Genomic DNA, 22,955 nt, shown 5'->3' with positions numbered 1-22,955 from the left:
AGCTCTTACCCAATGATGAGCTCTCTTCTTAGTACATGTAATCAATTGCAGCAACCAAGAATCTTCATGCACTTCATTTCTCAAGCCACAATTATCCACTAGGTTAGGATTACCATAACTATAATTAGATCGAGGATCAATCAAAATAGAAACAACTTGACCACAAAGCTTACCTTCCATCTCAATAATAGATGCCTCATGATCTGCTTGCTTTTTGTCCACAGCTACATAAATATGAGGAATTCTATGACCAACATCCCCAACTGTCTGCGCCTCCTGGGCGCTATAGATTTGAAGCCTGCAACCCTAGTACAATGGAAAATCCTTCTTGTGATGATCTTTGCCACATATCCGACACTGTAACGGTCCCCTACCATCACCTATATTTTGTTTCTCTCCAGGCTGCAACCCATGTCCCTTCTCAACTACATTAAACTTCTTGTAAGGAGTAACATTTTCTTTCTCACCTGCATCATGAGGTCTTCCCCGCTTTGGTGGCCACTTCCCTTTAACTTTCTCATTCCCCTTCAAACACTAGTACAAAATGGCTAATTAGTTACTAAAAAAATGACTAAAATTTGCATATAAACGATCATTTTTCATTTAGTGACCAATAGTGGCTAATTTACAATAGCTTATAACATGACCAAATTTTAGTCGTATTTAGCTTAGTCATTAATTGGTCGTCTCAATTTTATCATCTAGTAGTATATTTAGTCATTAATTGCCACAATTAATGATCAAATACATAACAAGATATACTACTACATGATCACCTGAGAAAACCAATTAATGACCAAAGAAATATGACCAAAATGTTAGTCGTGTTAGTCATATATATGCAAAGTTTAGTCATCGTTTGAAACCAATTAGCGACCAAAGAAATATGACTAAATTTCAGTGGTGTTACAAGATATTATAAATTAGTTACTAATAGTTGTATATATGCAACATTTAGTCATCATTTGTAATCACAAATTTATCATTTATAGTAGTCATTTATCTTTTTTTAGTAGTTTCATATTCATTATATAAACGATTGATTAGTAGTTTATATTCATTTCATTTGCTCTCATTAATAATCATTATAAATGACTAATTTAGTCATTTTATATTTATTTTATTTGTGTTCGTCATTAATCAATATAAACTACTAATTCAGTATTTTTGGATTTATTTTATATGTTCATTATTAATCAACATAAAGTAATTAGTATTATTTTGTGACTAAATTAAAAAAATGTCATACAATGTAGATGTTCGTCTAATATGAAAACAAAAAATTACATATGTTAATTACAATACTAAATAATATCAAGTACAACTATAAATAACTTCAACCACATAGATTATATTATATGAAATGTCAAGTATTACAATATGAGTTTCCAACTAAATATTGGTTGGACTACAATTTACACATCAAATATTGTTTCATCACTTCAAAACATTATCATTGTGTTGTCAAGGCATTGCAAATGAATTCACCAACTCTAAAGGCATGACTATCAATTTTTACGCTTGTGTCTCATGTGGGATATTGGCTTTAAGGGTATCATTAGACTAGTTCTTTTCTCTCTCTCTTTGCATTTGTCACTCCAGTGTTATTATTCTCCTCTTTCTTCAATTCTTGTTTGGGTATCATGTGCAAGAAGGGTCATACTCTTGTTTTCTGCCATATTCCATAGCTCCAATGATTGCAATCAAACACAATAAAGATCAGCAAATCACATTTCTCAATCACAACGTCTATCATTGCCAACTCTTATAAGGAAATATCTCATATTAAATAACTAATAGTTTCGAAGTCAAATACTGAACATGACTAACCTGATAGCATCCAATTACCAAAAGTTACCAACTCTTACAAAGAAAAAAACCCATATTAAATAAATAATAGTTTTGAAGTCAAATACTGAATGTGACTAACTTGATAACATCCAATTACCAAAAGTTTTGGATAGCTTGGATGAAAGACACATGAATGGAATTTATTTCCACTACAACTTTGTTCATGTACACATTCACATTCTTTTCCAGAATGAAAAGACCATACCCTAACAAAATCCTCACTTACATTTGCAAAATATTCTCCACTTCTATCCCAACAAACTGAGTACACATGCCTTGTATGCCTATGAAATAATAAATATATTAAAGATACTAATCATTTCCAAGCCTTTCTTTATCTAAATCCGATAACTGTTTATAACCACTAAAGATATTTCCAATTTTTTATTATTTTTTTATTATTTATTATTTTTTTATTTTTTTAATTAGAAGATACATGTATCACATGTGGAAACTGCATATACCTTAAGTAAACCAATTTCAACAAAACTAAGAGAATCAACAAACTCAAAATCGTCATCTAATATTACTTACAAGTTTAGTGTGCATAACAAAAAACTAACTATGAATGCAATATAACACAAAACATACTTGTGAAGAATGCAAATTGTGCTCAGTCTCAACATAAAAAAATGATACAACATTTTCTGTAGTGGCTGCAAGAAGTCTGCCAACTCCTGTTTGAAATCACACTTGACTCATACCACCCTGTGAAGTAAGTTAAATCAAGAATAAGTCTTTCAAAATTTAATGTGTATAACATCTTATCTAGCATAGTGAATTCATCACAATTAATTACACATCTAAAAAGCTTATACTTTATAAATTGTCCACCTTGAATTTTTTTGTGAAAATGCCCTGATTAGCACTATAATAACACATTTCATTTTCTCCATCACAAGAGTAGAGTAGATCATTGTTTGGATGGAAATCAAGAGACATAACAATTCCTAAATGACCAGTAAACATTCTCAATGAATAGTTTGGTTGTAACAAATAACAATATGTTAGAATGATTTGACCTGTCTAATACAAGATTTGGGAGCAACCACTCTTTAAGAGAGAATGCCCATTGAGTAAATGCTTGGATGAAATCAACTTATAACGAACATCCTACACCCAAATCTATTATCAAAGATTAAAATAACATAAAATTCAAATGCTTGCATGTGCCAAGAAGGTACCAAAGCATCCCAACCAATGAAAGCAACAACAGGTGCTAGATGGGTATAATCTAGAAACTAGTGTACTTAGAATTTATTAAACCAAGGTTAGTATTTCTGAAATCGTAAATCAAGCAATAAATGTATTTTCATATTGAACGAAATATTTTTATTGAATTTATAACAGAAGCAATGTTAAGGTCTGGAGGAAAAAGAAATTCTAAGCCCATTATGCCACAAAAATGCAAGAGAAAATGAGAAATCTAGGCATCATTTAATGAGAGGATGAATTGTTAGTATTCAAAGTTTAAGAGGACAACAATATTATAAAATTGCAACAATATATCAAATGTGTCGCTAAGATCTTAAGAAAACCTATCATGCAAGGCCCGTGATCATTATAAAGATGCAACAATATATCAAATGTGTTGCTAAGACCTAAAGAAAATGTATCTTTCAAGTCTCTTAAGGGGCATTATTTGAGAGGGGATAATTGAACCATCTTTTAATTTTAAGGGTAAAACAATACTTGACATCCAATTACCAAAATTTTTGGATAGCTTGGATGAAAGACACATGAATGGAATTTATTTCCACTACAACTTAGTTCATGCACACATTCACCTTCTTTTCCAAAACGAAAAGGCCATACCCGAACAGAATACTCACTTACAACCACAAAACATTCTCCACTTGTGTCCCAACAAACTGAGTGCACATGTTTTGTATGCCTCTGAAATAATAAATATATTAAATATACTAATCATTTCCAACCCTTTCTTTATCTTAATCTGATCAATGTTTACAACCACTGAAGATATTTCCATAACATATTTAAAAAAATAGAAGATACATGCATCACATGTGGAAACCTCAAATTCCTTATGTAAACCAATTTAATCAACAATCTCAGAATCTTCATCCAATATTACTTAGAAGTTTAGTGTGCATAACAAAAGACTGAATGTGAATGCATGATAACACAAAACATACCTATAAAAAAAATCAAATTATGCTCAGTCTCAACATCAAAAATTGATATAAGATTTTCTGCAATGGCTGCAAGAAGTCTACCAACTCCTGTTTGAAATTGCACTTGACCCATACCACCCTATGAAGTAATTGAAATCAAGAATAATTCTCTTAGAATTTAATGTGTACAACATCTCAACTAGCATAGTGCATTCATCATGATTAATTACATAGAGCTAAAAAACATATACATTATAAATTGTCCACCTTAAATGTTCGTGTGCAAATGACCTAATTAACACTACAATAACACATTTCATTTTATCCATCACAAGAGCAGAGGATATCATTGTTTGGATGGAAATTAAGAGACAAAAGTTCCTAAATGACTAGTAAACATTCTCAATGAATAGCTTGGCTGTAAAAAATAAGAAATGTTAGAATGATTTGACTTGTCTAATACAAGATTTGGGAGCAACCGCTCTTTAAGAGAGAATGCCCATTGAGTAAATTCTTGGATGACATCAACTTATAATGGCCATCCAGATCCACCCAAATTTATTATCAAAAATTAAAATAAAATGAATTTCGAATGCTTGCATGTGCCAATAAGGTACCAAAGCAACCTAATAAATGAAAGCAACAACAGGTGCTAGATGGCTATCATCTAGAAACTAGAGTACTTAGAATTTATTTAAACCAAGTTTAGTATTTCTGAAATGGTTAATCAAGCAAGGAATGTATTTTCAAATTGAATGGAAGATTTTGGTTGAATTTATAACAAAATAAATGCAAAGATCCGAAGGTAAACAAAATTATAAACCCATTATGTCACAAAAATACAAGAGAAAATGAAAAATCCAAGCATCATTTTGTGAGAGGATGAATTGTTAGTCTTAAGAGGACACCAGTATTTGAAAGCTGCAACAATATATCAAATATGCTCCTAAGATATCAAGCAAACCTATCATGCAAGGCCATTGATCATTAAATAGATGCAACAATATATCAAATGTGCTGCTAAGATCTGAAGCCAACCTAATTTGCAAGTCCCTTAACGGGCATTATTTAAGAGGGGATAATTGAACCATCTCTTAATTTTTAAAGGTAAAACAATACTTGACATCCAAATACCAAAAGTTTTGGATAGCTTGGATGAAAGAACATTGAATGGAATTTATTTCCATTAAAGCTTAGTTCATGTACATGTTCACCTTGATTTCTAGAACGAAAAGACCATACTATAGCCACGAAATATTCTCCACTTGTATCCCAACAACCTGAGTGCACGAGATTTGTATGCCTATGAAATAATAAATATATTAAAGATACTAATAATTTCCAATCCTAATCTGATAAACATTTACAGCCACTGAAGATATTTCCACAATACATTTAAAAAATTAGAAGATATAAGCATCACATGTGGAAACTACAGATACCTTAAGTAAACCAATTTAAGAAAAACTAAGAGAATCAACAAACTCATAATATTCATCCAATATTACTTAGAAGTTTAGTGTGCATAACATAAGACTAAATGTGAATGCATGATAACACAAACATACCTGTAAAGTATGCAAATAGTGCTCAGTCTCAACATAAAAAATCGGTACAACATTTTCTGTAGTGGCTGCAAGAAATATGCCATCTCCTATTTGAAATCGCACTTGACTCATACCACCCTGTGAAGTAAGTGAAATCAATAATAAGTCATGCATAATTTAATGTGTACAACATCTAATATAGCATAGTGCATTCATCGCTATTAATTACACAGAGCTAAAAAACGTATACTGTATAAATTGCCTACCTTAAATGTTCTTGTGCAAATGCCCTAATTAACACTACAATAACTCATTTCATTTTCTCCATCACAAGGGCTGAGAAAATTATTGTTTGGGTGGAAAAAAAGAGACATAACAGTTCGTAAATGACCAGTAAATGTTCTCAATGAATAGCTTGGAGTTAACAAATAACAATGTGTTAGAATGATTTGACTTGTCTAATACAAGATTTGGGAGCAACCACTCTTTAAGAGAGAATGCCCATTGGGTAAATGCTTGGATGTAATCAACTTATAATGGCCATCATCCACCCAAATATATTATCAAAAATTAAAATAAAATACAATTCAAATGCTTGCATGTGCCAAGAAGGTACCAAATTAGCAACCCAATCAATGAAAGCAACAACAGGTGCTACATGGTTATCATCTAGAAACTAGTCTACTTAGAATTTATTTAAACCAAGGTTAGTATTTATGAAATGGTTAATCAAGCAGGAAATGTATTTTCATATTGAATGATTTTTTTTTCTTGAATTTACAACACAAGCAATGCTAATATCTAGAGGAAAACAAAATTCTAAGCCCATTATGTCACAAAAATACAAGAGAAAATGAAATAACCAAGCATCATTTTGCGAGAGGATGAATTGTTCGTCTTCAAACTTTAAAAGGATAACAATATTAAAAAGATGCAACAATATATCAAATACGCCACTAAGATCTCAAGAAAATCTGTCATGCAAGGCCCTTCATCATTAGAAAGATGCAACAATATATCAAATGTGCTGCTAAGATATGAAGCAAACCTATTTTGCATGTCCCTTAATGGGAATTATTTGAGAGGGGATAATTGAACCATCTCTTAATTTTTAAAGGTCAAACAATACTTGAAAAAAGGAAAAACACATGAATGGAATAGAAAATGTGCTATCAAAAGCGATTTCATGAATTTTTCTTGTTAGTATCTCTCTCTATTCATGATGACTTATGTTGGAAGCTAAAGAAGTTGACTATATGGAATCTATTATTTTATTGTCTTCCTTGTTCAATGTTTCCCATGCATGTACGAAAGTTTATAATATATACAGTAACAAAAAATAGATAGGTCCCCAGCGACACACGTACAAAGATCAAACATGTGAATTTTTTCAAGATTGATCTTTTTCTTCAGAAATAAATAATAATCTAGGGCATATATCATTTAGAAGAACAATATTGACCCATTTATCTTTGTTTGGAAACATTTGCTTCTGAACACATGATTGATGAATTATAAGTTAATATCCATATCAGAAGCAGAAAAGGGGAAATAAATTGCATAATGACATTGATGAACTATAAGTTAATATCCATATCAAAAACAGAAAAGGGGAAATGAATTTCATACTGACATTATTTGTATCCCAAAACGTGACTATTTTATTGAATGACGATGTAGGCAAGCGAGCTGAGTTGGAACTAAAACACACATCAATAATTAAAAAGTTATGCTCTTCAAGGGTACTTTCAACTCTCGGTGTCTCCATATTCCACAACATTGCCTACATTCACACATAATATTTCATAATAACTTAGTCACCATTCCAATCCTTATACAAATTGAATTGTGAATGTCGGACACAGATGGAAACCATTCCTTACCTTCTTCTCATGTCCATCACTGAATAACAATTTACCATTAGAAAAGAAGTGGCATCATACAACTTTACTCGTACTAGCTCGAAGGCAACCAAACTCACTAAAGGAAAACCCTTTAAGTTAAAAAAATGTGTTTGTGTTGACATGATTGGTATTTATAAAATTATATTTAATCTAAAGGATGCCAACAAATATCATGAGAACCTCAAATAATGATAGAATATTTACAAATGGTCTCTCTATTTCTTGCTTGATGCAACATTTATAGTGATTTAGTAATCTCCCTACTTGTACAGCTCTAGCTTGGACCTATTTCTCATACCTTTAGTGACATCCATTCATCCCCCATCTAGATCTCCTAGATCTGTATCATCATGTAAAAATGACTCCAGATTGTCATCCAATAATCTAGATTCCATCCTCCCAAAAGCGATCCATATCAACCTGCAGTTAAAGTTATTTATCATCATACTGCCAAAATAGAGTGCTCATGAGACTGTACACAACATTTTTTAGAATACTTTACTAGGAAACCTGCTAAAGAAGTTTCAATTTAAGCTTAGTAAAATTATTTACAGAACTGTAAATAAATTTTAATATCCTTACCAACTGGTTAGATGGGGAAGAAAGCATCCCATCTGATCCATACATAAGTAGAGGCTTTGATGAGTTAGCATTGTGCTAAAATGCACCTGCCATAGACAACACATCACCAAGTGTCTACGTAGATGGTGTTGAGAGTGCAGAGCTTGGGGAAGGGCCACCATTATTCATTGTTTTAGAACCAATTGCAAGACCGGAAGAGGAACCAGGTTGTTTCCTTGTTCTTGCAGTTTGAGTCTTGGAGGCATCCTTTCAAGACCAGTACAACACGACAAAGGTAAGCCCCATTTCAAATGGAAAATATGAAAACTTGTGGCTTTGACATTTTGGAGTAAATTCCATTCATCTAACTCAAAACAACATAAAAACTATTATCATTGACCATGGAAATATATCTTATGTACTAGTACATCTCTACACCATAAAAAACATATGCAACCCAACTAAATATTCTTGAGCTTCTTATACTTCCACATGATTACCTTTCCTGGACCGGTACTGTTGGCACCACAACTTGGCCCCATCATATTGTATACTTGATCATTTCCACGAAATGAGTTTGACAGGCTTCTATCAATTATAAGTGTAGCTGCACTGTCATCCTACTGCTGATGAGGATTGTTGTAACACACTCCCTTATCTACTCCGAGAACTGGAGATGGTCACCATGCTAATCTAATTCCCAATTTACTGTTACGAGGATGGGGTTTGCAAATTTCACTCTTTTTTTTGTAATTTTTCTACACAATCGAGAAGTCATTAGAAAGTTAGAAACAATGGCCCTTCTTCAGCATTTCCTTCAGCAGTTATACCCTCTTGAAAATTTCCTTTCTTAATAGAAATGGATATGTATACATAAAAAAAAACCTTATCCGCAGGTGGGTAATTTATTCCATAATCTATTTGGAAATGAAGAGGTTCCCCAATCTTTGACACTATTCCATTTGGGATCAATGACTTGAGGTTTCTTAATACAAAATTATCTGATAAAATATCCTTCCCAACAACAAATGATAGACAACAACGATAACATGCATAACTATCTAATATGGTAAGCTTTACAACTCTAATATGTAATATGATAAGCTTTAAAGCCTTTCCAAGTATGAAACTAACTTAATAGGACATCAAAACCAATTACCCCATGCCCTGTATGTACACTCATGATATGTTAGAGAACGCTACTTATACCTGATTTACATGCCTTTTCCAAGCTATAATATGATACCATTAAAGTATGGAGCATCCTCGCACTTGAAGGTGTAATGAAAAAGGAAAAGGAAGAGGTTTTCTTTTTCAACATTACTTGTTGTCCTTCAATGAAGGAACTCTCATTTTGTGCCCTTTGGAATTTACGAGATAGGTATAATAACTACTACAAGAAGGCACAAAAAATATCTTTGGTTTTTCTCGGAATGGTAAGGGAAATGATGCCCGTTAACTACTTCAGGAAATGGGAATAGAAAGCTTCCAGCCTAACCAAATCACCATGATAGGTGTTCCCTTTACATGTAATCATTTTGGTCCTAGTGGATGAAGGTTACCACCATATTAATTCTAGGAGTAGAGATCTTTTCATCACACCCAAGACAGATTACCTTGCTCATATTTTCATACAAAGAATCTATATGAGGTAGAGGAATTCATTTAAGTCATGCCCTTTGGACCTTACATGGTTACGTTGGCATCCCTATTTGTTGCTTGTAGGGACCATGTCGATGGGGAGCAAATTGAGTGCAGAATACACGTTTGAGTTGGAACCTTAAGTTTTCACAACATATATTGTTCTATTCAACATGTATATTGCAATTGTTATATGGGTTGAGGTTTGAAATGCAAGAAATGTGACGGATGACATTAAAGCGAAAAATGAACAACTAGGATGTGGTTGGATTGAGGTCAAAAGTAAGGTTCATATATCCCTTGTGGGTGACCAATCTTACCCACAATCTAAAGTATATCATAATAGAAAGCCTGATTGCCTATGGAGGAGAATGGATGTTGCCAAGCACAAGTTTTCTTCATGATATGGAGGATTAACAAAACTTATAGATATGATAAAAATATATAGTAAACAGAGCAAGACAACTGATTCCTTCTATGAAATTAATCAAGCCTTAAATGTGTACAAGAATATTGCACAAGACATCTAATTGTAAGCCTTCCTTGAGGACATACAATATACTTTTGTATTATCCAATTTCAAAATAAGTTTCCCTATTGGGAAAGGAGTACGCAGAGTGCCTGCATAAATCAAGCAAGGGAGGCCAAAATTGAATAGGTAGGTGCCAAAACCTTTGTACAAGCAATCACATGCCTGTCTTCTAGTCTGATCCCTACAGATCCCAATAGCAAGGAGTTGATGCCTATCATTAGAAATCAACTTGGGGGATTTTTGTCGAAGACTCTGGCCCAATCCAATATTAACCAAAAGAGTTGTAAAACATTCCATAGGGTGATTTGGTAGAACACTCAATCTATCTTGATAATGGGTTATATAAGATGTCTGAATTCTCTTGCATTCAAGACATGAGTCATATTCCTTCAACTAAACATGAAATATTTTCGTTAGAAAAGGATATGGAAGGGGCTGTGACCACTATACCTTCTTCTTCTTCTTTACCTTATCAAGAAAGAAACATAAATGAAATAGATGCTGGGTTGCCATTAGTGCCTACTGTCCAATGCTTCTTCATCATTAGAAGGGAAAACTTTGGAAGTATAAGAAAAAAGGGAAAACTTTGGAAGTATAAGAAAAAATCTTTTTATTTGCATCATATGCAAGCAAAGAGTTTGAAAATGTATCTTTGAAGGAGGTAATGATTAGTGGATCTCAGAATACGGATACTGATCCTTGTTCTATCCCCAATTCATCTGATGGAGTTGAAAATGTCACATACAATATTATAGTTATAGGTGCCACTAGACAACTTAAAATTGAAGAGATTGTTACTGAGGTGCAAAATTGTTGAATGGGTAGTGCTAAGCCATTCACACCCCTGAATGAAACAAAGAGTGGCGAAGTAGAATAGAATTGAGCTAGTTACTGTTCAACCCAATGTTTCTCAAACAAAGGGAGTAGTTGTGCCATGTGAAAAAAAATGGTCCACCCCAACATGATCATGCAGAAGAGACTATGATCATAAATAGGGATGAAATAGGCCCTACAACATCATTTGAATAAGTCAAAGAGGCTGTTATGAAACCAGCTCACAAAAAGATAGAAAAGAGAGATCAACGCATTAGAATTCAGCCTCTTCGGGGGGGAAACCTCCTTTACATTACACAAATGAGAAATTCTTCGATGATTCAAATGACAAAACCTCCTTTCTATATATAGGAGTCTAAGGAGTCACAATATAACCCAACCGACCTAACAATAATAATATAAAGCCACAAAAATAATAATAGAGGGATTCTATGGGGTACAATAATAACAATATGGGGACAATAGGGGCACAACAATATTAATAGGGATACAACTACAATAGTAATGGGGTAATCACTAGTATTATAAGGACCCAACATGCCCCTCTCCTTCAAAAAAGTGTTGTCCTCAACGCTTCAGTAGTTCTGGATGCTTCTGTATAAAATTCTCATCCTCCCATGTGAAATATTCAGCGGATAAGTTCTTCCACTTGATAAGATACTCTGAAATTGATCGATTTCGTAACTGTCGAGTTCTTGTTTCTGCGACTGCTTCTGGTTCTAATATAATTTTTCCTTCCTCGTCAAGTTCTAGCAATATTGTTTGAACTGGGAGCTTGTCACCTATAACCTTCTTTAAACATGAAACATGGAAAACTGGGTGCAATCGAGAAGCTGCAGGAAGCTCCAATTTGTATGCCATAGTACCAATCTTTTGAAACACCTTGTACAGACCATAATACTTTGGTGATAATTTATTATCCTTCTTAGCTTGCTTGAGAGACATTTGCTTATATGGTTGTAGCCGTAGGAATACCCTATCACCTACATCAAAACTTCTTTCGCTGCGATGTTGATCTGCCTGTTGTTTCATTCTATTCTGTGCCAACACGAGGTTATCCTTTAAGAGTTGGAGGACATGCTGTTGATGTTCGATGTGATGTTCCACTGCTTGAACCTTAGAATTTTCTCTTAAATATGATGTGATGGATGGTGGCTGATATCCATAAAGTGCCATAAATGGGGTCATTTTTGTTGTTGTATGGAAGGAAGTGTTATACCACCATTCAACTAGAGGCAACCATTTGACCCATTGTGTCTATTTATCAGATACAAAGCAACGAAGATATCCTTCCAAACATTTGTTTACTATCTCAGTTTTCCCATCAGATTGAAGATGATAAGATGAGCTATGGGCTAACTAAGTACCAAGACAAGAAAATAATTCTGTCCAAAAATTTCCAGTGAAAATGGGATCTCTGTCACTTACAATAATCTTTGGGTTTCCATGTAGCGTTTGAATTGTTTCCATAAATGCAGTAGAAACTGTACTAGCTTTAAATGGATGTGATAATGCACAAAAGTGTGCATACTTGGTAAGTCTGTCAACTACCACCATGATGACACTCTTTCCCTCAAACTTGGGTAAACCTGTGATAAAATCCATTGAAACCTCCTCCCAATGTTGGCTTGGAATGGATAAAGGTTGTAATAGACCTGGTGTCTTAATTGTTTCAACTTTATTTTGTTGGCAAACCAAACATTCTGCCACAAACTTTTGAATATCTGATTTAAGGCCCTACCAAAAAAATTCCTTCTTAACCCTGTGGTAAGTTTTTAAAAATCTTGAGTGCCCTCCTAAGGGAGAAGTGTGCAATTCCATAAGAATCTTTTGCTTTAGCTGGGAATTCTTACAGAGGTATAAGCAATCTTTACACCATAACGAATCATTTTTCCAGCTAAATGTATCAGATGTACTGGAGTCTTGTTGTAACTTTCGAATAAGTGCCCACACTTCTTCGTCATTCTTTCATTCCTCCCTTGCTTCATTTATCCAATCTGGTTGGATAATAGAAATGGCGCACAACAATGCTTCCACATCCTCATCCTTTCTTGAGAGTGCATCTGCCACCACATTTTGCTTCCCTTTTTTGTAGATGATTTCAAAGTCATAACCCAACATCTTTGTGACCCACTTTTGTTGCTCTTCAGAGGATAATCTTTGTTCTAAAAAGTATTTAAGGCTATCATGATCCGTTTTTACCTTGAAGTGTATTCCCATTAGGTAGGGTCGCTATTTCTTAAGTGCATGGAGTATTGCCAACATTTCCTTCTCATAAATAGCTTTGTGTAAAAACTTTCCCTTGATTGGACGACTTTCAAAAGAAATGGGTCTTTTATCTTGCATTAAAACAGCACCAATTCCATTTCTTGAAGCATCACATTCCACAATAAAGGTTTTTGTGAAGTCTGGTGTAGCTAAGACCGGTGCTTGGCACATTGCCTCTTTAAGATTTTCGAAGGCCTTTGTTGCTTCTGGAGTCCATGAAAATGCATATTTCTTCAATAATGTTGTTAGAGGTGTTGCTATTCTCCCATAATTCTTAACAAACTTGCGATAATACCCTGTCAACCCGAGAAATCCTCGCAGATGCTTTATGGATGTGGGGATTTTCCATTCCTTAATGGATTTAATTTTGCTAGGGTCTACCTTAACTCCTTCATGAGATACAATATGACCCAGATATTCCACCTCTTGTACTCCAAAGAAACATTTGGATATTTTTGCATATAATTGTTTCTCCTCCAATAGTTGTAGCACCTTGTCAACATGTTCAACATGATCCTTCCAAGACTTGCTGTAGATTAGTATATCATCAAAAAATACTAACACAAATTTTCTAAGGAATGGTTTGAAAATGAAATTCATTAAACCTTGAAACGTTGAAGGTGCATTGGTAAGGCCAAAAGGCATGACCAAAAATTCATAATGACCCTCATGAGTTCTAAATGCTGTTTTCGGAATGTCTTCAGTCTTCATTCTGATTTGATGATATCCTGAACGAAGATCCAACTTGGTGAAGTAAATTGATCCATGCAATTCATCCAGTAATTCATCAATGACAGGAATGGGAAACTTATCTTTAATAGTGAGCTTGTTGAGCTCCCTATAATCCGGACACATGCGCCATGATCCATCCTTCTTGTGCACCAATACTACTGGAGCAGAGAAAGAACTTTGACTCGGTTGAATTATACCAGCCTCTAGCATTTCTGCAAGCATACGTTCAATTTCACTCTTTTGGGCATAGGAATATCTGTACGGCCCGATGTTTGGAGGAACACTTCCTGGAATCAGATGAATAGCATGATCATGATCAAAAATAGGTGGGAGACCTTTGGGAGTCTCAAATACCTTGGAATGATTGTCCAAGACTTTTTGGAGATCTGGAGATATAGATGATTCCAATGTGGAAACATCTAGCGAACATAATTGTGCAATTACACCTCTTTGTTCCTTTTTTAGAAGCTTTGTCATACCGTTAGAGCTGATTATCTTTCCCGGTTTCCCCGCAATACCCCTTAATTCAACTTCCTTTCCTTCCACAGAAAATTTCATGAAAAGTTCTAGAAAATTAAAAGCTATTGTACCCAAGGATTGTAGCCATTGGACTCCTAGTACAACATCAACACCTCCCATTGGAATGGAAAGCATTGGGCTAGTCAATACATATTCTCCCATGGATAGCTTGATATTATGGCACTTTCTAGAGCAATTTATTGTTCCTCCATTTGCAACCATCACTTGACACTCTGGTGCTGGATATAAGAAGCAATTCAATTCTTTTGCTACCTTACAATGAATAAAATTGTGGGTACTTCCTGAATCAATCAACACTATTACCTTTTTCTTCTTGATTTGTCCTTCTATCTTGATGGTTTGAGGAGTGGTAATTCCCGCCAATGCATTACAAGATATGGTCGGATTCATTTCTTCTTTATCTAGGCTTTGTTCTTGGAGTATATCCTCTTCTTTCGACCTTTCTTGCTCCTTTTCTTCTTCCTCTTCACAATCTATGTAGAATAATTTCTTCTCAGCACACTTATGACCTTTAGTGTATTTGCTATCACAACTGTAACAAAGCCCTTTTGCTCTTTTTTCTTCCAATTGTTGTGGTGTCAACCTTATAGGTTGTGGAAGACTAGGGGCAACAACACTTCCATATTTATAGTTGTGAGTGGTATGCTTCCTAGTTTCCATAATTTTGCTTTCCATTTTTCTTTCTAACCTGAATGCCTTCTCTAATGAATCAGGTTCCCAAAGGTGAAAATCATGTTGGATATTATCCTTTAAAGTCCCTATGAACACATCAATCCTATGCTCCTCTGGAATATTTTTTACCCTTATGTTCAATTTTTGGAACTCCTCAATGTGCTCCATTATTGAACCCTTTTGTTTGAGACTTATCAATTGGCTAAAAAAAGTGTTGCTTTTTGTATCCTCATAATGTGCTATCAATTCTTCCATAAAAATTGCCCAAGTGATAATTTGTTTACGAGAGCAAAGCCATTGATACCATAAAAACTGATTTGGTTCCAAATATAAAGTTGCAATACGTACCTTTTGTGTGTTTTGCACATTATTGAGATCGAAAAATTGCTCCATTTGTAATATCCATGTTGCGGGATCCTTGCCATCAAACTTCCTCATATCGATTTTTGGAATATGGTGGGTCTTCGATCCAACATTAGAGTCTATGGAATCATGATTAACATTTCTTTTGTTCTCATCATGAGTTTCCTTTACTACCCTTTCACCATTAGTGACCATTTCTTGTAGCAACTTATTCATATTTATCTTCAATTCTTCCATCTTATCATCCATGCCATCAATTTTAGCGTCCATGCCATTCATCTTAGCTTCCATGCCATCCATATTAGCTTCTACGCCTTTCTTTAAAAAATCCATCTTAGCTTCTACACCTTTCTTTAAACCATCCATCTTAGCTTCTACATCTTTCCTTAAACCATCCATCTTAGATTCTGTTTCTTTTTGTGCAAGTGACACTTGTTGCACTTGGTCTCATAATTTTGATATATCATATTGCATTTCTTCCTCTTCTTCATGAGTCATGCTAGAGCTTTCAGGTTGCTTACTAGGTGTTTGCATTTTCTTTCCTCGGGGCATCAATTACCGATTAAAACTAATTTTTCAAACCAAGCTTATGAAAAAAAAAAAAAAAACACACACCTTTTTTCACTTTGTAGAAGCTTGATATTGAATCTGATGTATCTCTGCAATTTCGGATCATCCATTTCTGAAATTGCCATCTATAGTATCCCTTTGTGTCCTCTTTCCAATGCCACCAGTTTGATCCAAATTTGATTCTCCAAGGAAGAGTTATGCACAATATCCCAAGATGACCTAATTATAGACTAGTTCAGTAGAGCGAACTTGTACGACATGCCACGAGTCATTGTTTTGACCTTTGGATCTAAAAAAGATATACAAGAAACTACATTCCGTCCTCTTTCTGTACCTTCTTACGAAATTTCAATCTGATGCTCAGGGAGAAAGTTATGATGATTTTCCCCAGGTCACCTATTTGGAATGTAATTCAGGAGTCTGCAAAAAGACCAACTTCCTCAGATCATATCTTCGCAAATATAGTGCAAAAAGCTTTGAAATTTGGAGAAAATATTCAGAGCGATTTCTTCTCAAATGGGTTTTTTTTTAGCTTCTGAAACGTTGCATAAAAAAAGTTATAGCGAAAATGCCACGATGACCTATTTGGAGCAGCGAAAGCCTAGAATCCAAAGCTCTGATACCAAATGTTATGAAACCAGCTCACAAAAAGATAGAAAAGAGAGATCAACGCCTTAGAATTCAGCCTCTTCAAGGGGGAAACCTCCTTTACATTACACAAATGAGAAATTCTTCGATGATTCAAATGACAAAACCTCCTTTCTATATATAGGAGTCTAAGGAGTCACAATATAACCCAACCGACCTAACAATAATAATATAAAGCCACAAAAATAATAATAGAGGGATTCTATGGGGCACAGTAATAGCAATATGGGGATAATAGGGCACAACAATATTAATAAGGGATACAACTACAATAGTAATGGGGTAATCACTAGTATTATAGGGACCCAATAGAGGTAGTTACCATGTTTAGAGGAATATTTGATTGGAAAGCGCAAGAATTTTAAAGAATTTTAAGGCTGAGCTTCATAGGTTGCAAAAAAGTGACCCCGAGTTAAAAAAAAACAACTTATTGCAGTAGACGATGTGAGGGCACAAGTTCTGAAGGATCTAGACAACAACAAATTATCTGACCTTTTTTGGGCTGCAAAGGGCTAATATTTGACAACATAGGCCTATTCAAAGCATTTCCAAGGATTGAAAGGGTATGCAAGTGAGTTATGGCAGTAAACAACCTTGAAACCCTATCCGAGACATGTGGCCCACCTTGAAGTGTCATTTCGTGGCAAACGAAATTGTTTAAAGGGTAAATCTTTGGGGTAGTAAAATAGCCATGAGACCAAATCTGAGGCAACATCCCATTTTCAAATGCTAGCATAGGAAGATAGAATTTGGAAAACAAATATCCAAAGGAACCCTTTGTGACAATAAGGGCTTGCTTAAACCTTACTGAGGTTGACCGTTGCAGACTACCCCATAAGGGTTCTTTATCACAACAGTTGATACATAACATCAATGCATCAATCTTGAAATTCTATTGAAGTCAGTGGGTCTATTTGAGATGGAAACTGTGGCAGCAAACCCTCCTGAGATCTAGTTTGGGGTAGTGAAGGACTATTTAGGGAAGCATAGGCTATTTCAAGGATTGTTGAAGCATCAACTCACATTTTCTAAGGAAATATGTCGACTAGGGCTTTATCTAGGCCACAAGGGTATTCTGTGGCAACCATTGGATTGTGGCAACAAAGAGGCAATGCAATATGGCTTATTCTTGAGGTTTAAGGTCAGACTAAAAGTATTATTATAATATGGTTTGTTGATGCATTAGTAGTTGTTGTGTATCTAAAACTGTAGTGTGAAATTTGGAAGGACTATGGGTTTATAACCCATTATGTATTGTTGTATTGGTTTCATGCATATGAAAGGTTGGTGGAATTTAAGCTGGTTACACTGTTTATTGTGTTCAATATTGTCTCTATTTGCAAAAATTGAAAGAACATTATGATACTAGTTAGAATACAAATCTTATCATGTGCTCTTATTAACCCTAAGAGAAAATTTTCCCTAAGGGGTACTATACATCTAGTATAAATACAATGTGGTAGCATTAAAGCAATTCCTAGAACAATACTCAAAGCAGATAAAGAGACAGAATTGAATAACTAAGTGTCTACCTAAAAACCCAAATATCTAGCCAATAGAACATATAAAATAAGGTGAAAGTCCTAGAAAGTATAAATGCAAGAAAAAAGAGAGAATGCCAAGCTCTATGGAGGGTGGCATTAGCACTGGTTCTTAGAGTTACAACTTACAATAGAGGTTGATCTAGAACAAAAGATAATGCTGGCTACCAAAGATGTGTGAGGAGGCAATTAGCAATACTTGTAAAGGGGCCAACACATAACAAATGGTACCCTCTGATGAGTCAACGATACTTAGAGGACATGACCATATCATCAAATCACAAGCACAAGAAAATGGAAGCCTAACTCCCCTGACATTCAATGATCCAAATGGATCCTAGAATACTCTCTAAGTCTTGAAATCTTCTTAAAATAGTTTAAAAACCCAAAAAAATCGCATGAGAGGAACCTTCAAAAACAACGGAAAACACTATCGACAGCCAAAATTATGAAGAAATAGTGAAAAAATGGGTTATCGGCAATTTTTCACAGTAGCCGTCAGATCTGGCCGATCAACAGTCCAGATCTGGTTGGCAAATCACAAATCGGCAGTGACAGACGGAGGAAATTGGAGCGCACCGCTTAAAACTTGCGATGGTGATCGGCGGATTCAACGAGGACCGTCGATCAAGCGCACTGATCGACGACCCACGTTGCATCGCAGAATCACTATCGGAGATTACAAGAGAACTTACAACGGCCCAGGGTTATCGCGATATGCGATTGCGATAAATCACATCGCGATATCGCAATCGGAGAAACACAATGGAGCGGGGATTATACACATGTATATGTGCGCTGCGATTAGTCGGACCCAATGGCTATATAAACATTATTGCATAAGATTTGAGATCCGCTGAAAGGCATTTTTTAATTTATTTTCGCATATTTCGTTATTTAATGAATTACAAAGAAATAATGCCTATGTGATAAAACCCGGATCCGAAGGGGTTTGGGAGTGAAAATACATAATATTTGAAATCCGTCATAAGCCATTTTTGCGGTATTTTCACAATTTTAATGTATTTCCAAAATGAAAAGGAACAAGCATTGCGACATGCGATAGTGACTTATAGGTGGACCCGATAAGAGAATAGGGTGCAATTCTGAAGGTTTGAAGTCCAGATGAACAATGATTTTGGCAGAATTTCACAGTTTTGAATGCATTTACCTGTGTTAACAGAAAGCGGTCGTTTCAGGGATTTCAAAGGCCCGATGCACTCACCCATTGCAGATTAGGTGGTCACCTCCCCTTAATGCATTGTGCAATGATTATTTAATGCTAGAAGAGGGATTCGAGCAGACAGAGGTCGGGAGATAGAAAGTCGAGAAGTGGAAATGAACAGGTAGAGCAAATTGGCTTTAAAGCCATAGAAAACAGAAGACAGAAGCAGGCAGTGCCAAGACAGAGAGCAAAGACAAAGACAGAGAGTGATTGAGAGAGTTTGTGTACTCAGAGAGGCTTGAGAGGTTCAAGCAAACTCTTGCTGTTGTATATGTTGTGTGTTGAGTCTCAAATTGAGCTCATACTGTTGTAAAACTCTGTTTGAAGACATAATAGAGAGGTCACCACTGAAGGCTGGACTAGGAGATGTAGCCCAGGAGTATTGGGTGAACTCCTTATTAAATTTGTTGTGTTTATGTGTGTTGTCTATTATGCTTCTTTACTGCTTCATTGTTTGTGTATTTCACAATCTTATCGATCCATTGCATAAAATAACATAGGCAAATCCATGCACATGAGTTTGTAATACCTTATTAATTGTTAAGATCTCATTTTTAGATCAAGTGGTATCAGAGCTTTAGGTTGCTAAGGTTAGACAAGCTTGTGCTGGATTGGTGAATGATAACTAGGTCAAAGCTCAAATTAGGAGAAGGAGAATTGGTTGAAGCTAACCCAGAAATAGGAAGAGTCTATCCTAGGAGGAAAATGGCAGAAGAAAATCCCTTGGAATCAGACTCTTAGTTCATGGATAGTTTCATGACCATGAGAGCCATGGTAGAAGAGATGTATCGAGAATTTAAGAAAGGTCGAAGTGAAGATTCTTCAACCTCCAAACAAGACAAAGGAACAGAGGAATCTCTTCTAGATGGCCATTCTGAAGGCAAAGGGAAAGGAAAAGAGCCTCCTCTAACAACACCTCCTGATAGCCCTGAAAATAAAAAGAAGAAAACATCTTTGATTAAGTTAGATGTTAAATTTGATTTGCCAATATATGATGGAGAATTAAATGCAGAGAAGCTAGATAACTGGATTAGATAGATTGATGTGTATTGCAGGGTGTAGAATATTGATTCAGACAGGAGTAAAATTCAGCTGGCCAACCTACGCCTTGGAGGAACTGCCTTGGTATGGTGGGAAGGTAGGACACAAGCTGACTTGAAGAAGCATGGTAAAATTCTTTCTGTCTGGAGTGAATTTGTTTCTACCATTAAAAAACAATTCTATCCACTAGCTTATATGCAACAAGCTATGATGAGTTGGCAAACTCTTCGCCAATTAAAAGGGAAAAGTGTACAAAGCTATACCCAAGAATTTAGAAAAAGAGCTTTAATTCTAGGCATTTCTTTAGACTCACTTGAAACTTTGTTGAAGTATATAGGTGGTCGGCATAGTTATTTGAAGCACACCATTCTCATGTTTAACCCTACTAGCATAGATGAGGTATCTATTCAGGCTACACATATAGAGGCTAGAGGCAAGAATGTGAACCCAGAGATTGGGGGATCATCAAAACCCACTGCAAGCAAGAACAAGGAAAAGAAGAAGCAGAAATGGAAAGAGAGGAAGGAAAATGCTATACAGAAGGCCAAACCTTCATGCACTCACTGCAAGAAGGATGGACATGATGATGAACATTGCTGGTCTTTGCATCCAGAGCTGAAACCCAAGAAGTTCGATGACAAGAAGAAGAAGGCTGCTACTGCTGCTATACAGAAGGATTTGGGGTCAGACTCAGGTGATGAAACAACAGTCACAACTACAGGTATAAAAGGTTATCCACTTTAGAGAATGCAGAGATCAAGAAGCAGGTACATGAGTTGCTCGAGAAAGGGTTCATAAGACCAAGCACATCACCATGCAGATCTCCAACCGTGTTGGTGAGGAAGAAAGATGGTTCATTGAGGATGTGCATTGATTATCGAGCATTGAATAAAATAACGATCAAGAATTGTTATTCCCTTCCTCACATTGATGATCTATTGGATCAACTAAAAGAAGCTATTTACTTTTCCAAGTTGGACTTGCGTAGTGGTTACCATCAGGTCAGAGTAGCAGAGCAAGATGCATGGAAGACTGGTTTCAAAACAAAGCAAGGGCTGTATGAATGGCTAGTTATGCCTTTTGGCTTAACTAATGCTCCTGCCACTTTCATGAGAGTTATGAATGATGTACTCAGGCCTTTTATTGATGATTCTGTAATTGTATATTTAGATGAGTTTCTTGTTTTCAGTAAAACATGGGAAGAACATTTGAAGCATGTAAAGCAGACTCTAGATGTTTTGAAAAAAGAAAATCTCTATGTTAAATTATAAAAGTGTGAATTTGGCAAAACATATTTAAATTATTTGGGTCATATTGTAGGGGGTGGTGAATTGAAGATAGATCCCTCTAAGGTTGAAGTCATTGCAAACTGGCCTGAACCCAAATCTGCTATAGAAGTTAGAAGCTTCCTAGGAGCAACACAGTATTGGAGAAAGTTTATTGCTAACTTTTCCTTAATTGCAGCTCCATTACATGCTTTAACAGGATTGAACAAGGTGTTTCAGTGGGGAGGCAAACTTTAGAAAGCCTTCGACACCTTGAAAGAAAAAATTAGTACAACACCAATACTAACATTGCCAAATCTTCAAAGACCATTTGAGATTGAAACAGATGCTAGTGACTATGCCATGGGAGCAGTGTTGATGCAACATGGTAAACCCATATGTTATCATTCTGAGACATTTAATTATGCAGTAGTTAATTATCCCACATATGATAAAGAATTGTATGCATTAGTGCAAAGTGTGAAAAAGTGGAAACATTATCTATTGGGCAAAGAAACAGTTATACATACTGATCATCAACCACTTCAATATTTACACTCACAAACTAAATTGCAGCAATCAAGACACTATAGGTGGATGGGTTTTCTACAACAGTTTCATCTAGTCATCAGGTATAAGAAATACATACACAATAAAGTTGCAGATATGCTATCCAGACCGATTATAAATGAATCTACTATACTTAAGCATACCTCAGTATTGCATGAAAGCTACACCGAACAATATGTTCAAGATATAGATTTTAAAGATGTATATGCAACTTTAAGTCATGGAAAACATGTAGAAGAATTGGATTGTCATATTAAGGACAAACTCTTGTATCATTTGGGAAAGCTATGTATTCCACAAACTGAAAGATTTAACATAATTCGGGAAGCACATACTTCTTTGATATCAGGTCATTTTGGTGTAAGTAAAATAGTTGCATAGCTGCAAAGATTCTGCTATTGGCCAAAAATGCATGAAACAGTTTCTAGATATATTAAAGGGTGTACCATGTGTGCTAAAAGAAATCCCAACAATAGAAAACTAAGCTTGTACACTCCACTTCCAGTTCCTTCTTC

At 35.2% G+C, this 22,955-nt stretch overlaps 1 pseudogene; it reads right to left on the bottom strand.

Annotated features, from left to right (window-relative positions):
- Positions 1 to 1,607: 1,607 nt before the first annotated feature.
- LOC149200422 (transcriptional corepressor LEUNIG-like) lies at positions 1,608 to 19,568 on the bottom strand (annotated as a pseudogene).
- Positions 19,569 to 22,955: the final 3,387 nt, after the last annotated feature.

This window comes from Pinus tabuliformis, chromosome 2_1 (assembly GCF_031772625.1).
Source record: "Pinus tabuliformis cultivar Carrire ecotype Pingquan chromosome 2_1, CPIR1, whole genome shotgun sequence".
Classification (NCBI taxonomy): domain Eukaryota; kingdom Viridiplantae; phylum Streptophyta; class Pinopsida; order Pinales; family Pinaceae; genus Pinus; species Pinus tabuliformis.
Note: the sequence above shows the minus strand (reverse complement) of the source record. Positions and strands in the feature narration are given on the sequence as shown.